We start from the raw sequence: 20789 nt of genomic DNA on the forward strand, positions 1-20789 counted from the left end.
ACTCACTGAAGGTTGAGATAACGGTTAGCATTTTTCAGTAATAAAGTATTTTTTTAAATTAAGGTAAGTACAGTGTTTTTTAGACATAATGCTATTATTTTTTTGTGTGATACGCGGGCCTCTCACTGTTGTGGCCTCTCCCGTTGCAGAGCACCAGCTCCGGACGCGCAGGCTCAGTGGCCATGGCTCACGGGCCCAGCTGCTCTGCGGCATGTGGGATCTTCCCGGACCGGGGCACGAGCCCATGTCCCCTGCATTGGCAGGCGGACTCTCAACCACTGCGCCACCAGGGAAGCCCTGACATAATGCTATTATTGCACAGCTAATAGACTACAGTATACTAGAAACATAACTTTTATATGCACTGGAAAACCAAAAAATTCATGTGACTTGCTTTATTGCAATAGTCACTTTATTGCCATGGTCTGGAACAGAACCTGAGCAGGGTTAGTCCTCAGAGGGACCAAAGTTAAATAACAATAGCTACAATAACAACCATAAGTGTCATTACTGAGCACTTACCATGTGCTAGACACTGAGAGTTTTAAATGTATGTACTAATTTAAATGTATGAATTCATTTAATCCTTTTTATGTATAACAGACATACAGTAAATAAAGTGCTCTAACCTTATGAGTACTGTCTGATTAATTTTTACATTGCACAGATCATGTGAACTCATTTGATTTTCAAAAGAGCCCTATACTCTTTACTCCCACCTTACAGACGTGGAAACTGAGCAGGAGCAGGAACTCAGATCCAGACAGTCTGTCTGAATGCTGTTAGCCACACGGTGCTACCTTGGGGATCCAGCACACCAGGAGATATGACTGGGGTCACCAGTGGCTGGGAGACTGGGAGGTCCCCATGAAGCCAACGGAAGGCTCTGCCTCAGCGAGAAGCTTTTAGAAGACCCAGCTCTTAATCAACTTTCCTGATGAACTGGCAGAGACAAGGATTGAGCACAGAAGCAGAATTTCCCCTTTCTCTGTAAGTGCTCACTGTGTCCCGTCCGGGCCCACGGCAGGCAGCCGGATCGTTTCCCCACGGACCTCACTTCCTCTCAGGGTTTCTACTTCACCTCTGTAAAGAGCAAGCAAACGCTGTGCTGAGGAAGCAAGTTTGGGAGGGAGGCACCCGACGGCCCCACTGCTGATGGTGATAGAGGACTCGGCAACCTGCTCTCAAATGACAAGAAATGGACCAGAACCACAGCTGAAGACAACCTGATGTCCGAAGGAACTCTGAGCTGGAGGCCAGGAGGCCCAGGTTCTAGTCTAGGCTCGGTCTAGCTCTGGCTTCACATAACTTCGCACTCAGACCAGACCTTGGGGGAGTCATTTCTGTCTCTGGGCCTCGGTTCTCCCCGCTGTGGAGTTAGAGGCACGAAGAAGATGACATCTGCCTCTTCCACTTTAAAGCTCTACTTCGTGATTGGAAAACCTAATGAGACTCTGAACTCGGCCGCTCCTGTAGGTATGCTCAGGTTCACGTGCTGTACAAATATTGGGGGTGCGGGGTGGGAGGGACGGCAGGCACCCACCAATCTGTCTTCATTCACATTCCTGCTCCTTCATCTTCCCTCAAAGGCTCTGAGAAGGCTGTGAGCTCGTGACTGATGCCATAAACACCATCTCCTTACTTGGGAGGCAGGAAGTCGCTCCCCACCCCACCCTCTTTTGTCCTTCCAGGATTCCCATCCCACGCCCCCTCTATTCAGTTTCCTGCTTCTTGAGGGTCTCTGAGCTGGTGGGGGGACCTGTGTTACAACTACTCTCTGATTCAGGCAAGAGCCAGAGAGCGTGCGTGTGTGGGGACTGTGTGAGCCAGAGGCTGGAATGAATACGCAGGGTGGAGGGAAAAGGTGGGGGTCGGGGTCACTTAGAACAAGCCAGTCCCAAGAACCTAAAATTAGCTCTGGAATGTTAGGGCTCCAAGGAACCGCAGCTGTGAAAGGAAAGCACAAGACAAGGAAGGAGAATGCACCCACCACAAACTTAGCCCGCCCACACCATCTGTCCCCGTGTCTCCACAGCTTTCAACTCACCCCCAGAATATCTCTGGCCAAGTCCACAAGGCTGGTCAGTGGGAATCCCCCCTCCCCCCCAATGCTGTCATTTTCCTCTCTGGCGACCGCAGAACAGTGTTACCTAGGATTCCTGATAGTAGGCAGTTTAATTGGAAACAGGAAAGCAGAGGACCAATTTGGGTCTGGGGTGGTGACGATAATGAGAAATGACGGGCCTATCCAGGCGAAAGGGTGACAGTGGAGGAGGGTCACATGGTGAGGAGGGAGGCGGGGAAGGTCCCCTGGGAGTGCCGACACATGGGAGGGAGCACAGACTTGCTGATGAAGGGAAACACCTGGGAAAGGGTTTGCGGAATGGGAGGGGGTAACCTGGGGGTTGTGCACCCCTTTGCACAGATACAAAGATCAGGTATAAAAAAAAAAATCACACACTACTGAGTGTATGACCTTGTATTTCGAAGTGCCTGGAGCTCAACGCATCAAACACAGGCCTGGGAAGAATGTCTTGGAGGGGCAAGGAGCCAAGCCTGAGGCAGGGGACCTGCAGGAAGTGATGCTCCCTTACGAGCTGGGCCTGATTCAGGTCCTGGAACCCCGGGGGCTCCAAGCACTAGGCTTCCTCCTTCAGCTTCGTATCCAGATGGGAGAGCTTGGTTTTCAAGGATTTTTGCTGAAAACTGAGGAAGGCCGTGCCTTCGTGGTATGGAGGCTATTGGGGGTGTGCGGGGAGCTGCCCAGAGCCACACAGTTCTGCCGCATGGGGAGGAAGGCTGGGAAAGCGGGCTAGGTGAGGAGCCTTTGTGGAAGCCACTTTGGGAAAGGATAGGGTGGAAGTGACATCTGTTGAGCACTTGTGCTTTTCATGCCCCAGGCTCTGTGCTTGCAGTTTTTCTTGCTCAACTTCTCACAGTCATCTAGAGTGGAAGCTCCAGGAGGGAGAAACACGAATATTTTCTTTACCAAGGAACCCCCAGCCCTGGGAACAAAGCCTGGTACCCAGTGGACCCTCCATAGCAACAATGCTGAATGCATGTGATATTCACAGAAGCTCTGCAAGGGCTGTGTTATCATTCTCACTTACAGATGAGATGAGGAAGCTGATGCTTAGAGGAGTGGAATCACTTTCTCAGGTCTCACAGTGAACGGGAACCAAGATTTGAGCCGAGATCTCTGCAGCTCAGAAGGCCATGCCCATTGTGTCATGCAGCCGGTCCCACCCTTACGTAATGCTGTTTTGTAAAGTTACCTGATTTTGTCCTGGGTTTCTATCCCTGCCTCCACGGGGCTTTCCTACTTTTGTCATGATGCTTTCCTCCAGGTGTCCGTCTAGGACTTCCAGATATGCTTTAATTCACTCTTCCTCAAAAAAATTATCAGTCTTATCAGACCCCTTCCTTCAGAGGTCTGCTGTAGTTACGTGACAATGGGGAAAAATAGACAGCTCCCAGCCAAATGATGTGCTGACTGGGCTCTGTTCCCAGATCACAGAATTAAATATACTTACACTAAAGCACATGCTTTAGGTATGTGATTCTGATAGATTTTTGGGTATCTGTAGCAACTATTTTCTTTACTTCTCTCCCCTCCTTCACCCTTTCTTCCTTCTCTCCTTCTAACCAATCCAATATGCTTCCCTCCCGCCCAAATCCAAGCTAGTCAAAGGTCTATGCCTTCTGGAATAGAAGACATCCCTACTGTATGTGGGCTGTCACACATATTTGTACACCTTCCACATTTACAACTCCTTCTCCTTGGTTTACAAACATGCTTGGGTTTTGCTTTATATGAGTAAAAGTCAGCTCTTCTTTTGATCCCTTAAGTGACCTTCCCTTCTTGTTTTACCTCCATATTTCTTGAAGGGGTATTCTCTGGCTACTGCTTTCATATCCCCTGCAATACAATTTCTGCTCCCATTACTTTCCTAGGATAGTTCCCCCAAAGGATTGCTGGTGACTTTAAACACATACACACACACACACAATTCACTTGTATGCTTTGTCTTCCCTCATTTAGAGATCTTTGTTCTGATCAATTTTTCATTTGACTGGAGTAGATCTTAAGTAATCCCCACAGAAAGAGTATGTGGATGGTTTACTTTGAGTCCTTTTATACTAGAGCCCCTCTAATATGCATGGCTGGGTAAGGGAATCCTGGATTACATACATTACATTTCGCTCATTAGTCTGAAAAAATTGTTCCACTGTCTTTGAACTTCCAGTGCTTCAGATGAGTGGTCTGTTGCCAGTCTCTTTCTCTTTTCTTTTCTTTCATAAGTAGCCTGTAATTTTCAGGTTTTTCTTTTTACCCTAGAGCTCAGAATTGTCATCAGATATATATATATATATATATATATACATACATATATGTAATCAACTGCCTCTTGGCCATCTAATCTAATGTGTGTATATATATACACATATATATATAGATATGTGTGTGTGTGTGTGTGTGTGTGTGTGTGTGTGTGTGTGTGTGTGTGAAATCAACTGCCTCCTGGCCATCTAATCCCACAGACACTCAAACACATGTTCAGAACTGATAGTGCCTTCCCACTACAAATGTCATTCTGTTTCACCTTTTTTTGCCCTCAGCTGCAAAGGTGATCAAAACATACCACATCCTGGGGCTTCCCTGGTGGCGCAGTGGTTGAGAGTCCACCTGCCGATGCAGGGAACACGGGTTTGAGCCCTGGTCTGGGAGGATCCCACATGCCACGGAGCGGCTGGGCCTGTGAGCCATGGCCACTGAGCCTGTGCATCCGGAGCCTGTGCTCCACAACGGGAGAGGCCACAACAGTGAGAGGCCCGTGTACCACAAAACAAACAAACAAACAAACAAACAAAAAAACCCCAAAAAACCATACCACATCTGAATATGGCTGGAGAAAAATATGACCATTATTTTCAGGACTCATCTGAAGCTTTGTTATCCTATTACACTTCCTTAATCCATTCACTCTCCCATTCTTTTAGGCAAATATTTAACATTTTATCCTTTATTCTAACACTTTTGATATGTCCTCCTCCTCTAGATTCTCAGTGATAAAGACCTCATTTCATATTTTATTGAAAACATCAGAAGCAATCAAAAGAGATGTGCCCAAGCTCCCACCACCACATCTACCCACCTTCCAGTATCTATTGCCATACATTGTGCCTTCCCTCTCATTCCTTTGGATGAACTCTGCTCCTAACCATGAGAACCCCTCCACTGTGCTGTAGATATCACTTTTTTTCACCAACTTTAGGATACTGCTCTACCAAATTTTCCTCTCACTCCTGTATCAACTTCTCTTTTACTATTGGATCATTCCCATCATCATTCAAACATGTTATTGCAATACCTCCCTTAAAAAAACACTTTCTTAACTCTATATTATCCTCCAATTACCACTCAATTTTTATAATCATCTTTATACCAAAAAGTCTACACTTCTGAGGTCTGCTTCTCTTCCATTCTCTCTTGAACTCACTCCCACCCCTCCACTTGTCAAGGTCTTGCATGACCTCCATGTTGCTAAATATAATGATCACATTTCAGCTCTCATTTTACTTTACCAAACAGCTGCATCTGACATAATTGATCATGCCACCTCCTTGAAAAACTTTCCTCATTTGGCATCTGGGACACTACTCTTGATTCTCACCAACTGCTTGATCTCAGTCACCTTTACTGATTCCTCTTCAATGTCCTGACCTTTAACCTTTGAAGCACTCTGGTCTCTGCTCTTCTCTGTCACACTCCCTCCCATGATGATCTCAGTCTCATGACTTTAAACATCATCTATGTATTGATGACTTGCAAATTTATATCCCCGGATAGTCCTCTCCCTCGACCTCAGATTCAAGGGCCTCTTCAACATCTCCACTTGGATGCCTAATGGGCACTGCTAGTTATATAGGCTGACACTGCTAGTTAAATAGGCTGACAGCCAAACTCTCACTGCTTGATCTTCTGACTTCCCCATCTTAGTTAATGGCAACTCCTTTTATTTGATCAACCCCAAAGTCTTGGTGTCACCCTTGACTTTCCTCTTTCTCTTATACTCCGTATCCAGTCCATTGCCAAATTCTGTCACCCACACCTTCATAATAAAATCAGAACTGACCACATTTTGCCATGTCTATTGCTATCCACCTTGGTCCAAGTTACCATCATTTCTCTCTGGACCACTGCAATCTCCTCCATCTGCTCGTTGTTTCTGCCCCTGTCCCCATCAGCCTCCTTTCCTTCTTTTCCTCATGGCAGACAAAGTAATTCTTTCCAATGTTAAGTCAAGTGGCACTCTTCTGCTCAGAGTCCTACAATGACTTCCCATGTCACTCTGAACAAAAGCCAAATTCCATGAGCCACAAGGTCCTACACAGTCTGCCCTTCCCCACCTATCCCATCTCTGATCTCATCTCCTGCCTTCCCCCACTGCTCACTGGCTGCTTCCATCCTGGATACATCAAGGATGCTCCCATCTCAGGGCCTTTCCACTCGATATTCCCTTGGTCTAAAAACTCTTCTCCTAGATATCCACATGGCTCTCTCTCTCTTTGCCTTTTTATTCAGTGTCCACCTCATCGGAGAAACCTTCCCTCATCCATCTGTATACTGTAGGAACTTCCTTATTCCTGGCACTCCATTTTCCCCAACTAATAGGTGTGTGGCCCTGAATCAAGGTTCTTAACTGTTCTGTGTCTCAGTTTTCCCTCTGTAAAGTGGCTATAATAAGAAGACTCATAAGGATGCTGTGAGGATTAAATTAATCATTCCATGTAAAGTACATCAAATAGTGCCTGGCTCACAGTAAGTGCTCAATTAAATGGTAGCCATTAGTATTATTTTTAAAAAATTATTTTATGTAACTAGCCTGGCCCCCTGAAGTTGTCCACAACACAGATGATAAGATAAAATTCTGAAAACTGAATACCAGAGAGAAAAAGTTCACCAACAGATTTAGTGACAAAGACACCAGAACAGTTTCTTAACTCCCAGGCCAGGCTCTTGCACCCTCCGCTCTGCCTCTGTTACATAGTGGACCTCGCCAAGGCCAGTGGAAACACTAGGTGGGGGAATGGTTCCAGGACCAAGTCTGCCATGTACTATCTTTCTAACAATAGGCCAGTTACCTACCTGACCTTTCTGAACCCCAGTTTCCCTTCTTTATTTTATTTTATTTTTTTTTTGGCCACCCTACGCATCTTGTGGAATCTTAGTTCCTTGACCAGGGATTGAACCCAGGCCCTCGGCAATGAGAGCACGGAGTCCTAACCACTGGACTGCCAGGGAATTTCAGTTTCCCTTCTTTAAAATGGAGATAGTAACACTTGTCTGCCTCCCTCACAGGGGAGGATCACATGACATAATGATCCCCAGAACTTTGATGTCCATACTCAGTGCACACAATTGGCCATTTTGAATATCCCACCAAAATATGAACAATATCCCTTGTTCATTTTCAAGCTGCGGACTGTGCAAAAAGATGCACCCTCTACATGGAGCAGATTACTTGTGAGTTTGTGTGGTTTCATTCATTCCCACGGCAAATGTTCATTTATCATCGTGTTTGTGCTAGTTTTACCAACGTGGAAACTAACATAGCTCCATTTCCATGATTAAACTTGGAAGGGGGAGGAAGAGTACATTTCTTAGTGAGCTGCTTGGGGTCAGGTTTGTACAAGGCTTGGGATGCAGAACAGTTCACCCAGGGAAGGATGGTCCCTGCATGAGACTGGAATAGGATGTCAGGAGAGCAGTTTTAGCCCAGAGAGGATGGGGTAAAACCCTCTTAGGACATCAGGAAAAGTCATCCACCATGCAAAATAAGGTGAAGAAAGGGTCCTACTCTGGAAAACAGAATTTGTCTGCTAAAAATCTCTCATTCTTTTTGTCCCTGAGGACAGTGCTGGGCCATGGGGGAGATAAAAGTGGGACAAGAAGGTCAAGAAATGTTGCAGATGTTGGTGTTATTTTACTATTTTCTTTTTGCAGGGGGAAGGTGGGCAGGGGTAAGGAAAACTATATGCAGTCCTAGGAAATGTTTAACAAAATGGAGAACCCTGGGGCTTCCCTGGTGACGCAGTGGTTGCGAGTCCGCCTGCCGATGCAGGGGACGTGGGTTCGTGCCCCGGTCTGGGAGGATCCCACGTGCCGCGGAGTGGCTGGGCCCGTGAGCCATGGCCGCTGAGCCTGTGCTCCGCAGCAAGAGAGGCCACAACAGTGAGAGGCCCGTGTACCGCAAAAAAAAAAAAAAAAAAAAAAAAAAAAAATGGAGAACCCTGGTATGGGCCAGATGTGGATGTAGAGTGAGACGAGGGGCCTCCAGAAGGCAGATTCAGAGGGTGGGAGCTGGCCAGTCTGGGAGTGGCCTCCCTATCCTTCTAGAACAGGGGTCAGCAAACTTTGTAAAAGGCCATTCATGTAATAGGCTTAAAAACTGGCTCCCAAAAGATATCCACATCCTAATTCCTGAAACCTATAAATGTTATCTTTTTTTAAAAATAATTAATTACTTTATTTATTTTTGGCTGTGTTGGGTCTTCGTTTCTGTGCGCAGGCTTTCTCTAGTTGCGGTGAGCAGGGGCCACTCCTCATCGCGGTGCGTGGGCCTCACACTGTCGCAGCCTCTCTTGTTGCAGAGCACAGGCTCCAGATGCGCAGGCTCAGTAGTTGCGGCTCACGGGCTTAGTTGCTCCGCGGCATGTGGGATCTTCCCAGACCAGGGCTTGAACCCGTGTCCCCTGCACTGGCAGGCAGACTCTCAACCACTGCGCCACCAGGGAAGCCCTATATATGTTATCTTAATTGGAAAAAGGATTTCTGCAGATGTGATTAAGGATTTTGAGATGGGAAAATTAATCTGGATTATTTAGGTGGGCCCTAAATGTCATCACATGTATCCTTATAGGCAGAGGGAGATTTCTCACACACACACACACTCAGACACACACAGGAGAAGGCGATGTGAAGATGAAAGAAAAGGTCAGAAAGATGTAGCCACAAGCTGAGGAATGCTGGCTGCCACCAGAAACTGGAAGAAGAAAGGAAGGGATTCTCCACTAGAGTCTCCAGAGGACGCACAGCCCTGCTGACACCTTGATTTCAGCCCAATGATACTGATTTTGGACTTCTGGCCTCCAGAAATGTGAGAGAATAAATTTCTGTTGTTTAAAGCCACCCAAATTGTGGTATTTTGTTAAGGCAGCCCTGGGAAATGAAAATATCCGCTATCCCACTAAATCCAAAATAACCTATGAGATAATAAAATATGATCACTTACTCTGTGCCAGATAATGTTCATTCAGTATGAGATAGATACTCTTATTGTCCCATTTTACAGATGAGAAAACTGCTGCCCAGAGAAGAGATCTGGCTTTCCTGAGGTTACATAGTTGGCACCTGGTTGAGCTGGACGTCTGGATCCAAGTCCCAGGCCCTGGGCCACCCTGAGGTGAGCTCTGCTCCACAGCAGGTATTCTTTCTTCTGAACACATGGCCTGGAGCACTTAGTTACCACCTCCCTCTGCACTACCCTAAGTGGCCCCCTCTGGAATCCCATGGGGATCAGATGGGACAGAGGACATGAACAGTGTTCAGTAAACTATAAAGTGCAGTCCTAGGGGGACACATAAGAATTCCAAGTGGAAGCAAAACTGCTTGCCTTTCCATGGCAGGCATGGAGAGGCTGCCCTCATTGCTCTCATGTAGTGGGGGCCCCAGCAGCAGAAGCCACCCTCTCTCCAGCTAGGCACACACAGGAAAGTTCCTAAAGCTGGAAGTGGCCACAGGTGACCTCAGAGATGTCACTACCCAGAATGACCCACGATGCTCACCGCACAGATGATCACTGAACGCCAAGGTGTCAGTTCTTCAAGCCTGAACCCGGCCTTGCACCAGCTCATCAGTACCTCCTCCCCTCTGCCTTTCCTGTAGGTTTCAAATTCAGAACCAACCCCTCCCAGAATCACAGAATTTCTTTCACCGTAATGACTTCTTCACCCTTCAGAGAAGGAGACATTAAGTGACATATCCGAGGCTACACAGCTAGCGTGTCCTGTCTGAAGAGCCCTAGCTGTGGATTTCAGTATTCTCGGCTCCTCCTTTATTCCAGGCAGCTAGAAATTCTGTCTGGTGGGAAGAATCTGAGAAGGGGGAAGCTAGCTTTTAGGCGCATTAGCCAGCCTGACCCTCCTTTTACCGATTATTATCATACAGAAACCTGTTTAGGAAGGAAAGTCCTCCCTTGGTACACTGTTGTTCCCAAGACACTTCTGGAAAGACCTCAACCTCAGTGGATTTGTCATAGCACAAGATGCCAAGCCTGTCTCTCCATTCACTCATCCATTCATCATTTCTGTATCCCACATTCACTGAATATTGAGCTCCTATGTGTGGAGCTCCTTTGTGTCAGGTACTGTGCTAGTTCTTGGGATATAAAGAATAAAAAGGCAGTCTGTGTCCTAAAGGAACTCACAAATTAATGGGAAGAGACAGAAGAAAATAAATAATTGCAGCATTCCTAAAGCTCACACATTAGCTTTCCACATTCATTTTTGCCATTTTCTCCTAACAGTTTACTATCAATACTTACTAAGTATTTTCTTTGGATTGACTCTTTTTTTTCCTCTTACTGAAGTGTCAGCTTTGGGTTTATCTAAGCTATAATATCCATGAATTCATGGATTTGATTTGCTAGTTACATTAAAAAAATTTTTTTAAATAAAATTTTTATTCTACTAAAAAGTTAACTATTAGATAAAACATTGATGGGGATACCACCTAAAACCTGTGAAAAACACCAAATTATTGCTGTAATAGTGGTGTAAAGGCTGCCGCACCAAGAAGAAAACGCTTTTCTCCTATCAGGTCCTGGCTGGTCAAGACACATTAGGGTTAAAGGATTGATAAACAGTGTCTCAAGGCAGGAAGTTTTATGGCAGGAAGCAGATAATTCTGTGCTTAGAAGCATTAACTTTTCAGTGTTCATGTCATCTGAGAGAAAGACAAGGACATTCTCATTTCCAATTTTCTAGACCAGATGCTACAGGCAAAAAGGATCTATGATGTTTAAGACCACATTTTTCAACCTTCTGTTTCCATCAAGACCCAATCACCGAATGACATTCCCGCGGGAGACATGCTCATGGGATCATGATAGGCGGAGGGTAAACCTCAGGGCTTGCATTGAGCTGTAGCCTCACCCAAGAAACCATATTGAAAAGCAGGCAAGAGAGGATGACATAATTTCGTTTCATTTTTATTTTTTTCAGGGTTTCTTCTCTTTTTTAAACATCAAAGTTTCCTACAGTTTTAAGAATTATTGTGCCATACAATGTTGGACCTTAGATCATTCTGTTTTCCCTTGGTCAGGACCTGGGCTTTCAGGAGGGGAGTCAACTCTTGCTAGAGTGCAGCTGGGCCCTCCCCAACCAAAATCAAACTCAGAAAGGGAAAGAAATCCTTTCATTTGTCCGGCTGTGGCCCGCTCCTGCAAACTACTTCTGTCTCCAGTGTCTCAGGAAAGAGACCGCAGCCAAGAGGCAGAGAAAACAGGAAAGGCTAAACGTTGACCTTGGCACTTAGCAGGGCCCAGATGATTTGTGAAAGGTTTAGGGGATGTTTCTGACAGTGAGTCATGTTCAGTTCTGGCTGGGGTAAACTCCAGCCTCCAGGCAGGTGTACCTCACTGGACCGTTTGGTCCTGCCTGGCCCACTTGGGTGGGATTCCAGGCCTTTCTGCTCACTTAGGAAGACCAGGCTCCAACCCTCTTCCCAGGGGCAGCTCTTGAGGCTGGGCTTTGGGGCAAAAGCATGGGGAGGAGATAGGGGCAGACAGCAGGGGGCGACCAGAGCAAAGAGCTGGCCTTTGGAGCGTGCGTTGGCTGGGAAGGGACACCAGGAAGGACACCTGAGCCACCTGACAATGCCAGGGCATCTCCACATGCCTGGAAGTTCTGCTCTTGGTGGCCTTGACCCCGGCTGACCCAATACCTCCCTCTCCTTATCCTTTCCCAGGTGTGGTGTCAGCTATGGGGCTCAAAGCAGGTGTCTGGCTGCCTGGCTCTGTTCGCCAAGTGAATCTGACTGATACAACAAGGCCCCCATCACCTGCATCATTGCTCTGGCAAACCTTCTGTTAATGAGGATGACACTATTTTAAAGATAATCTTGAACATGCTTTAATTGTTTCTTAAAAACAAAATAAACTCCAGGACTTTCACTACCAATAACAAAAACCTATTGTAAGACTATCTTCCAAATAAGTGGAATACACCAGCATACTGGGATACTACTCATTTCCTTCATTAATTTACTCCACACACATTCACTGAGCACCTATTGTGGGCCAGGCTTGTCTTAGGCACTGGGGTTCCAGTGATGGCCCAAGATAGACATAGCTCCTGTCTCCATATATGGCTAGTGAGGGAGGCTGATAGTAATCAAATTATCATCCGAATAAATGTAAAATGTGACGTATGCTGCAAAGAACTGCTGCATGTGCCGGCTTGCAACAACGGATTCTTATCTGGTCCCAGAGGTCAGAGAAGGCTGCCCTGAGGGAATGACAATGGTGGAGAACTGTGGCTGTAAGACACTGAATTACTTGTCCCTCCTCATTAAGTTTCTTCCATGAGTCAGGTGCTGTCTCACTTCATCTTCACCGAGACTCTCTGCAGCGGGCATCATTACTCCTACTTCACAGGAGAGGAAACGCTAGTGCAGAGAAGTGTAGTGACTTACCCAAGCGCACACAGCTGGCTAGTGGCAGAGCTGGGAATCAAACCCAGGTCTGTGTGATTCTCACGCTGTGCTTTTCCCTTCAAGACATACTGTCTCCCCAGGAAATGCATTAATGGGAAAAACGTGATTAGCAGCCGTACGTACTTTGCAGATTACAACTGTGGAGCAATCTCTATCAACTCCTTTAATCCTCAGTACCAGCTACGATATAGGTTGGGCAGGCACTGGTGGCTGCATTCTGCAATGGGATGACCAGGGCAGAAAAGCAAAACGTGGCAGAGGGGAGCTAGAACAAAGAGCTCGCCCTCCTGGTAAGGCCGAGCTGCTGTGTTCTGCCTCCCAGTCCATGAAGGAACCCTGTGCCCAGACTGAGCCCCCTGAGGCACGCTGCCTTAATTTCTGTGTTCCTTTGCCTACCTGCCTGGACACAAATTAAACAGCTGCCAGCTCATGGGTGTGGGACACTGCATCTGGTTTGTGTTTTGCTGAACTGGGTTGGGATGTCATGCCTGCAGCTGGCCCTGGGGGGACAAGGAAGTAAATGAGATAGGGATCTCGGGAGTGTGTCCTGGGGAGTAAAATTACAGATGACCAGGGTATAGCTGCTCAAGACTGAGCCGCGCCTGAGTGGACCAAAGGGCCTCTGAGCAGTGCACCATCGGCTGCCCTGGTTTCTGTTTCACATCTCCGCTTGCCTTGGCATTTTTCACCTAAGTGTTAGCTGAGAATCACTGGCTGAGAAACCCGGAAATTTCTGTCCCCATCTCCACCCTTGGAAACCTCACCGCAAAGAGTTTTGGAATCTGCCAAGTACTCTGCATATGGGAGGGATTATACCTTGACCTCAAACATTTACTGTTTTTGTTACCGACTAAGGGTCTGGGCACTAAAATGACACTGCCTGGTCGGAATCCTGGCTCCCCGACTCACCAGTTATGTGACCTTGAACAAGCTAATAGCCTTCCCATGCCTCAGTTTCTTTATCCATCAAATGGAAGTAGTAATATTAACCATGTCATAGGGTTGTTACTATGAGGATTCAATAATACAATGTGGGTAAAGCACTTCGCAGTACCTGGCAAGATAAACACTTGTTAAGAGCTAGCTGCTATTAAAATTAGTTATTATTGCTTCTATTTCTTTTCTTCCTTCCTCACTGTCTCCCTCTATATGTCCCTCTGTCTCTCCTTTTCTCCCTCCTTCCATCAACTGTTTTTTCATTGTATAAGGCACTAGAACTACCAAGACCTGAAAGACCCAGTTGCTCACAATCCTGCCCGAGGTCCCATAGCCAGAAAGTAGACTTAGCCTAGCCTGGGGAGATTCAACTTTTAGGGTCTTGCCCTTTCCTTATGCCTCCCTCCTCCTCCCTCTCACCCCACTGGTACCCAGAATGGTGCCTTATCCATGTACCTGCTCAATCAATCCTTGAGGGTCTGAGTAGATAGCGGTTAAGGGTACTAGAGCAAGACCAGAAGGGTTTGAATCCTGGCTCTGCCTCTGATGGGCTGTGTGACCTTGGCTAAGTTACTTAACCTCTCTGGGGTTCAGTTCCCACCTATTAAATGGGATTATGATAATGTGTTCACCCCACAGGGCTGAGCTGAGGTTTAAAGGAATTAATAATAAAGTACTATCCCAGTGCCTGGTGCATATTAAACGCTACTTAAGTGTTAACTATTATTATTGTTGTTGATGAGTGGCTGAGGCAGGGCCAAGGCACAACTGCTGTTTAAGGGTTTCCCAGATCATTTTTTGATGCATTTTCCTTTCTCCAGGGGCTGCTTTGGGATTCTTAGGCAAAGCACATCCACAGACGAATATGCTTTTCTCCTTACTTTTTCTTTTCATTCTCTTGAAGAATAGCTTTCTTTTAAAAATAGAACAAAAAAGTATCCACAAAGAACTCCTTACCTCAATGAAGCTTTCCCTCCATGAGTCCTCCCCATCCTATTTTCTCAAAGGGCTGGGATTTTTTTTCCCCCTTCAAAACTATTTCTGAACAAAAATTCCACAGTAAGAAGGAAAACAAATGGGTTTTCATGTCTTGTAGTTCTAATACAAGGAATCTGGACTTGCTTAGACTATGGATCTGGGCCTCAAAGTAGTTAGTTCATTCTCCAGGATCTCATTGGATCCTCCCAAGGACCAGGGGAACCAGAATCTGCCATTGCCATTATACAGCCGAGGGAGCTAAAGACCCAGGGATGCGAGGGCCTTGGTCTCAATTTATAGTGGAGGCTGATCTACTTGATACTTGCAACCTTGTCTATAACTCCCTTGCTACAATTGCTGAGCCTCTCACATGGTCACTACGGCCCAGCTCCTCCTATGCTTCCTCCAGTGACTACAGGTTTATACTGCCTGAATGCCTGGCCTAGGAGTTCATGGTGCAGTCTGGGGCCTTGAAAGAGCAGTGTGAGAAATAACCAACCTATGGCCTCTGTTGAAGAGACAGCAGGGAGTTGTGGAGACTGTGGTGTGCAGGAGCGCACTTTCTAGTCTCACCTGGACAGCCGCTCCTCAGCACTTGCTAGTTATGCCCTGGCAATGTAGACTCAGAGCTTCTGGTAAGCCTCACATCTACCACCTGGTAGCTTTTCCCCTTTGGTCCTTGTATCTTTTAGGGGAAACTCAACCCTGTCTTCTAATGACTGACAGTCCTTGCCAAACATGAGCCCTGGAGGCAGACTGCCTGGGTTCAACTCCCAGCAGTACTGCTCAGTAGCCGTGTCACCTTGGCATATTACTTGAGCTATCTGTGATCCAGTCTCCTTATCTGTAAAATGAGGATGATAATAGTATCTACCTTATAGGGCTGTATGACAGTTAAGTGAGCTAAGATATGAAAGGTCCTCAGTTAAAGCAATATAAGTGTTTATTATTATCATTTTCCTCTTAACCAGGTTAAATTTTTCAAGTGCTTTCAACTGTTCTCCACGCTCCACGCTCCCTGGGCCTTTCAGCATGCTGATCACCCTGTTCACTCTGTTTAGAAGGTAAGCCAATGTGGTCCTTTTTATCCGCTCCTCCTGGTATTTACATCCTTGTATAATTCCTTTCCTGAGTGTGGGCAGGACCTATGACATACTTTCCACCAGTAGAATACAGCAAAAGCAGTGGTATGTATATGACTACGTGTATGTGATCACATTACCTAGGACTACGATGCCCATCTGGGGAGAAGACGCTCTTCCCTGCTGACTTTGGAGAAGCAAGGTGCCATACAGTGAGCTGCCTCTGGAGAGAGTCACATGGCAAGGAGCTGAGGGTGAACTCCAGCCCATAGCCAGTGAGAAACTGAGTCCACAGGAAACAGAACATTGCCACAATCACGTGAGCAAGGAAGATGAAGCCGCAGCCCTAGTCAGCATCTTGATTGTGGCCTTGCAGAGGACCCAGCTGAGCCAGGCCTGGACTCCTGACCCATAGAAACCATGAGATAATAAATGTGTGTTGTTTTAAGCCACTAAGTGTATGCTAATATTGTAATGTAGGAATAGATAACTAATATTGTCAATTAACCACAATGGTAACTCTCCCCCACCCACCCTACTTTGAAAATCCTCTAATGTCAGTGGCCTGCTTTAAACAGGAGTCCTGGAATAGAACTGCATATCACAACTGGCAATATTGGCACAATGCATGTGGTGTGGCCATAAGCGATGTCACTGCTTTTCTAATTGGCATAAGAGAATAGCTGCACTTGTCCATATGAGAGCAGGCTGGAGCTCCTACTGTGCACGGGGCACTAGGCTGGATGCTGTGAGGCAGGGGAGTCATTTCTCCTCTTCATGCCCCTCCCAGGCAGACCCACTCTTTGGCTCGTGGTGTGATCACTTGGTGCAGGTGATACCCACAGCTCATCTGTTTTCCTAATTCTCTTCCTGCTTTGTATTACTTTTCTCCATCAAAGAGGAGGCAGACGAAGTTAAAAAAAAATACAGGTGAACTCACCTGTTTCAGCTGGAGGGGATGCGAGGGACCATCCAGTGTCAAGGAGGGTTATACTGAGACTCACAGCTCATAAGCAGCAGAGCCGGGGTTAGAAAAGCACCTCTGACATCTAGCACAACACTTTCTTAAAATGAAAACCTGCCATTTTGTCCCTGTGAGTAGTAAGAGGCTGACATTGTGATTCCAGGTGGATTTTTGGTGCCAGATGCAGTCAGAGAATCTTTGACTTTCTCTTTGTTCTTGGGCAAATGAACCTGCTTCTCTGAACCTCAGTCTCCTCATCTACAAAATGAGGAGAATGATATCTACTTCACAGGGAGTCCAGGAAGGCTGACAGGATAATATATGTAAAGTGCATGGCTCCAAGCAAGTGGTAGGGAATTGCTTGCTCCCATGATTATGTTCTTTTGGGAGGATTTAAACTCTCATGCATCCCACTGTGCACACAATCATGAGAAAAACATTTATTGAGCAATCAAATTGTGCCTGACATGTTCCCAGAAGGCATTTTCTAAGACTGAAAGAATCTAGTAGAACTTTGATCTCATCTGAGAAGTCTCATCTGGTTACTCTAATCAAAGGAGCCCCCTGCACGCTCCCTTGCTCCAGAGTCCCTTGGTTTTCTCTTCTTCATTGCACCTATGACCCACTGAAATGGCCCATCTATTTGCTTCCATGTCTACTGTCTGTCTCCACCATGCAAACATAAACTCTAAGGACAAGGACTATGTCTGTCTTGTTTGCTGCTCTATCTCAGTACTCAGAAAAGGGTCAGACCTGGCATCAGTGCTCAATAAATAAGGAGGGAATGAATGAAAGAACCTGTCTTGTTTTTTTCCTATGAGAATAGGCCTAAAGAAGAATAAGGGGAAATCCAAGAAATCAAACCATTTAAAAGAAGATAAAAACAAGGCATTCTAGCAAAACACTCCCATTTACTTATTATGCACTTTTCATATCCCAGGCACAGTGCCGAGCCCTCAGCATGGGGTATGTCATTTAATTCTCACGCTGGCCCTATGAGGTAGGTGTTCTTAGTGCCCCCAATTTACAGATGAGGAAGCTGAGGTCCAGAGGAGTGAAACCTTCTGCATAAATGCACACGGTTAGTTAAGAGGTAGAGCTGGGGTTTGGAATGCAAACCCCAGGGCCTGAGCTGCTTCACACTGCAGAAGCTGATGATGGCCTGTGTTTGGGAAATGAACACGGAAATATTTAGGGGTAAAGAGGCATCATGTCTACAGCTGACTCCTAAACAGTTGTGTGTGTGTGTGTGTGTGTGTGTGTGTGTGTGAGAGAGAGAGTGAGAGAGTGAGAGTGAGAGTGTGTGTGTGTGTGTGTGTGTGTGTGTGTGAGAGAGAGAGAGAGAGAGAGTGAGAGAGTGAGAGTGAGAGTGTGTGTGTGTGTGTGTGTGTGTGTGTGTGTGTGTGAGAGAGAGAGAGAGAGAGAGAGAGGGAGAAAAGGAGGGAAGAGAGAAAATGTAGTAATAGGTTAATCTTTTTAACCTTTAGGGCAAAAAGTATCTGGTAATTCTCTGAACTATTCTTTCAACTTTTCTATAAATAGGAATTACATCTAAATAAAATACTTTTTAAAAAGCCAGTGGGGCATTTTTTACAGAACTAGAACAACAACAACAACAAATTTCACAATTTGTATGGAAACACAAAAGACTCCGAATAGCCAAAGCAATCTTGAGAAAGAAAAATGGAGCTGGAGGAATCAGGCTCCCTGACTTCAGACTATACTACAAGGCTACAGTAATCAAGACAGTATGGTACTGGCACAAGAACAGAAATGTAGCTCAATGGAACAGGACAGAAAGCCCAGAGATAAACCCACACACATATGGTCACCTTATCTTTGATAAAGGAGGGAAGGATATACAGTGGAGAAAAGACAACCTCTTCAATAAGTGGTGCTGGGAAAACTGGACAGCTACATGTAAAAGTATGAAATTAGAACACTCCCTAACACCACACACAAAAATAAACTCAAAATGGGTTAAAGACCTAAATGTAAGGCCAGACACTATCAAACTCTTAGAGGAAAACATAGGCAGAACACTCTATGACATAAATCACAGCAAGATCCTTTTTGACCCATCTCCTAGAGAAATGGAAATAAAAACAAAAATAAATAAATGGGACCTAATGAAACTTAAAAGCTTTTGCACAGCAAAGGATACCATAAACAAGACCAAAAGACAACCCTCAGAATGGGAAAAAATATTTGCAAATGAAGCAACTGACAAAGGATTAATATCCAAAATTTATAAGCAACTCATGCAGCTCAATAACAAAAAATCAAACAACCCAATCCAAAAATGGGCAGAAGAACTAAATAGACATTTCTCCAAAGAAGATATACAGATGGCCAACAAACACATGAAAGAATGCTCAACATCATTAATCACTAGAGAAATGCAAGTCAAAACTACAATGAGATATCATCTCACACCGGTCAGATTGGCCTTCATCAAAAACTCTAGAAACAATAAATGCTGGAGAGGGTGTGGAGAAAAGGGAACACTCTTGCACTGCTGGTGGGAATGTAAATTGATACAGCCACTATGGAGAACAGTATGGAGGTTCCTTAAAAAACTACAAAAAGAACTACCATACAACCCTGCAATCCCACTACTTGGCATATACCCTGAGAAAACCATAATTCAAAAACAGTCATGTACCAAAATGTTCATTGCAGCTCTATTTACGATAGCCAGGACATGGAAGCAACCTAAGTGTCCATCAACAGATGAATGGATAAGGAAGATGTGGCACATATATACGATGGAATATTACTCAGCCATAAAAAGAAATGAAACTGAGTTATTTGTAATGAGGTGCATAGACCTGGAGTCTGTCATACAGAGTGAAGTAAGTCAGAAGGAGAAAAACAAATACCGTATGCTAACACATATATATGGAATCTAAGAAAAAAATGTCATGAAGAGATTAGTGATAGGACGGGAATAAAACACAGACCTACTAGAGCATGGACTTGAGGATATGGGGAGGGGGAAGGGTAAGATGTGATGAAGTAAGAGAGTGGCAGGGACATATATACACTACCAAATGTAAATTAGATAGCTAGTGGGAAGCTGCCGCATAGCACAGGGAGATCAGCTTGGTGCTTTGTGACCACCTAGAGGGGTGGGATAGGGAGGGTGGGAGGGAGGGTGACACAAGAGGGAAAAGATATGGGAACATATGTATATGTATAACTGATTCACTTTGTTGTAAAGCAGAAACTAACACACTATTGTAAAACAGTTATACTCCAATAAAGATGTTAAAAAAAAAAAGCCAGTGGTGAGGAGGAGATACAGCTCACGTCATGGTGAGGAAGGGCACAGGTCTTGCTTGGCTAGGATGAAGCCTAGAGATGGGGGTGAGGCTGGGACAGACTCTGGGGCCAGAAGGTCAGGCTGAGCAGCCAGGCTCTATCAGGGAGGCAATGCATAGGCATGGAAAGAAGCAGTGATGATGTTCATTTAACTAAGTCTGCCCTTCCTCAAGCACCCCAAAAGGCTTTAAAAGCCAACTTCTAAATCTAGCTGCTTATTGCCGAAGATACCCACATAGTCGGGAGAGCATTGTTTCCCTGTGGTGTGGTTCCCACCCTAGTGATCCATGCAACATTCCAGCCTCTCCATCTCGGGACAGGAGAGGGTCATTAGAATGCTGGGGCTTCACACACTGTTACATAATTGTCCCTGGGGAGGTGGAAGCAGACAGCCTCTGCACATTTAAAAAAAATACCCAGAGAGGGTAATTAACTCATCCAAGGTAGCACAGGTGGCAGAACTTGGATTAGACCACCAGGGTGGTGGGTTCCCATCATGTGTTTACATTCTTCTTTCTCAGTACCACCACCGCTACATTACTAAGGCGCTCATAGTTAGCCTTGAGTCCCGATTCCTTCCCTTGAAGTGCAGACACTATCTTTCCATTATTTTCTAAAGTAGCTGTGCATGGGGGAAGGTTATACATACTCATCCCAAAGCATGGGCTTAGTAGTCAGACAGACCTGGGGACATCACTTCCTATGGGTGACCTTGGGCAAGCTATTT

At 45.6% G+C, this 20789-nt stretch overlaps 1 protein-coding gene and 1 long non-coding RNA gene across 3 annotated transcripts in view; one reads left to right on the forward strand and one right to left on the reverse strand.

The window, feature by feature from the left end:
• Positions 1–20789, reverse strand: part of SYN3 (synapsin III) — a 443491-nt gene that overhangs the window by 199064 nt on the left and 223638 nt on the right. The gene's annotated exons all lie outside the window — the stretch shown is intronic.
• LOC136792220 (uncharacterized) lies at positions 1106–15773 on the forward strand. Its single transcript, XR_010835689.1, has 3 exons — positions 1106–1476; positions 9357–9467; positions 15664–15773. It is a non-coding gene; the product is annotated as an uncharacterized lncRNA (long non-coding RNA).

Source organism: Kogia breviceps, chromosome 12 (assembly GCF_026419965.1).
Source record: "Kogia breviceps isolate mKogBre1 chromosome 12, mKogBre1 haplotype 1, whole genome shotgun sequence".
Classification (NCBI taxonomy): domain Eukaryota; kingdom Metazoa; phylum Chordata; class Mammalia; order Artiodactyla; family Physeteridae; genus Kogia; species Kogia breviceps.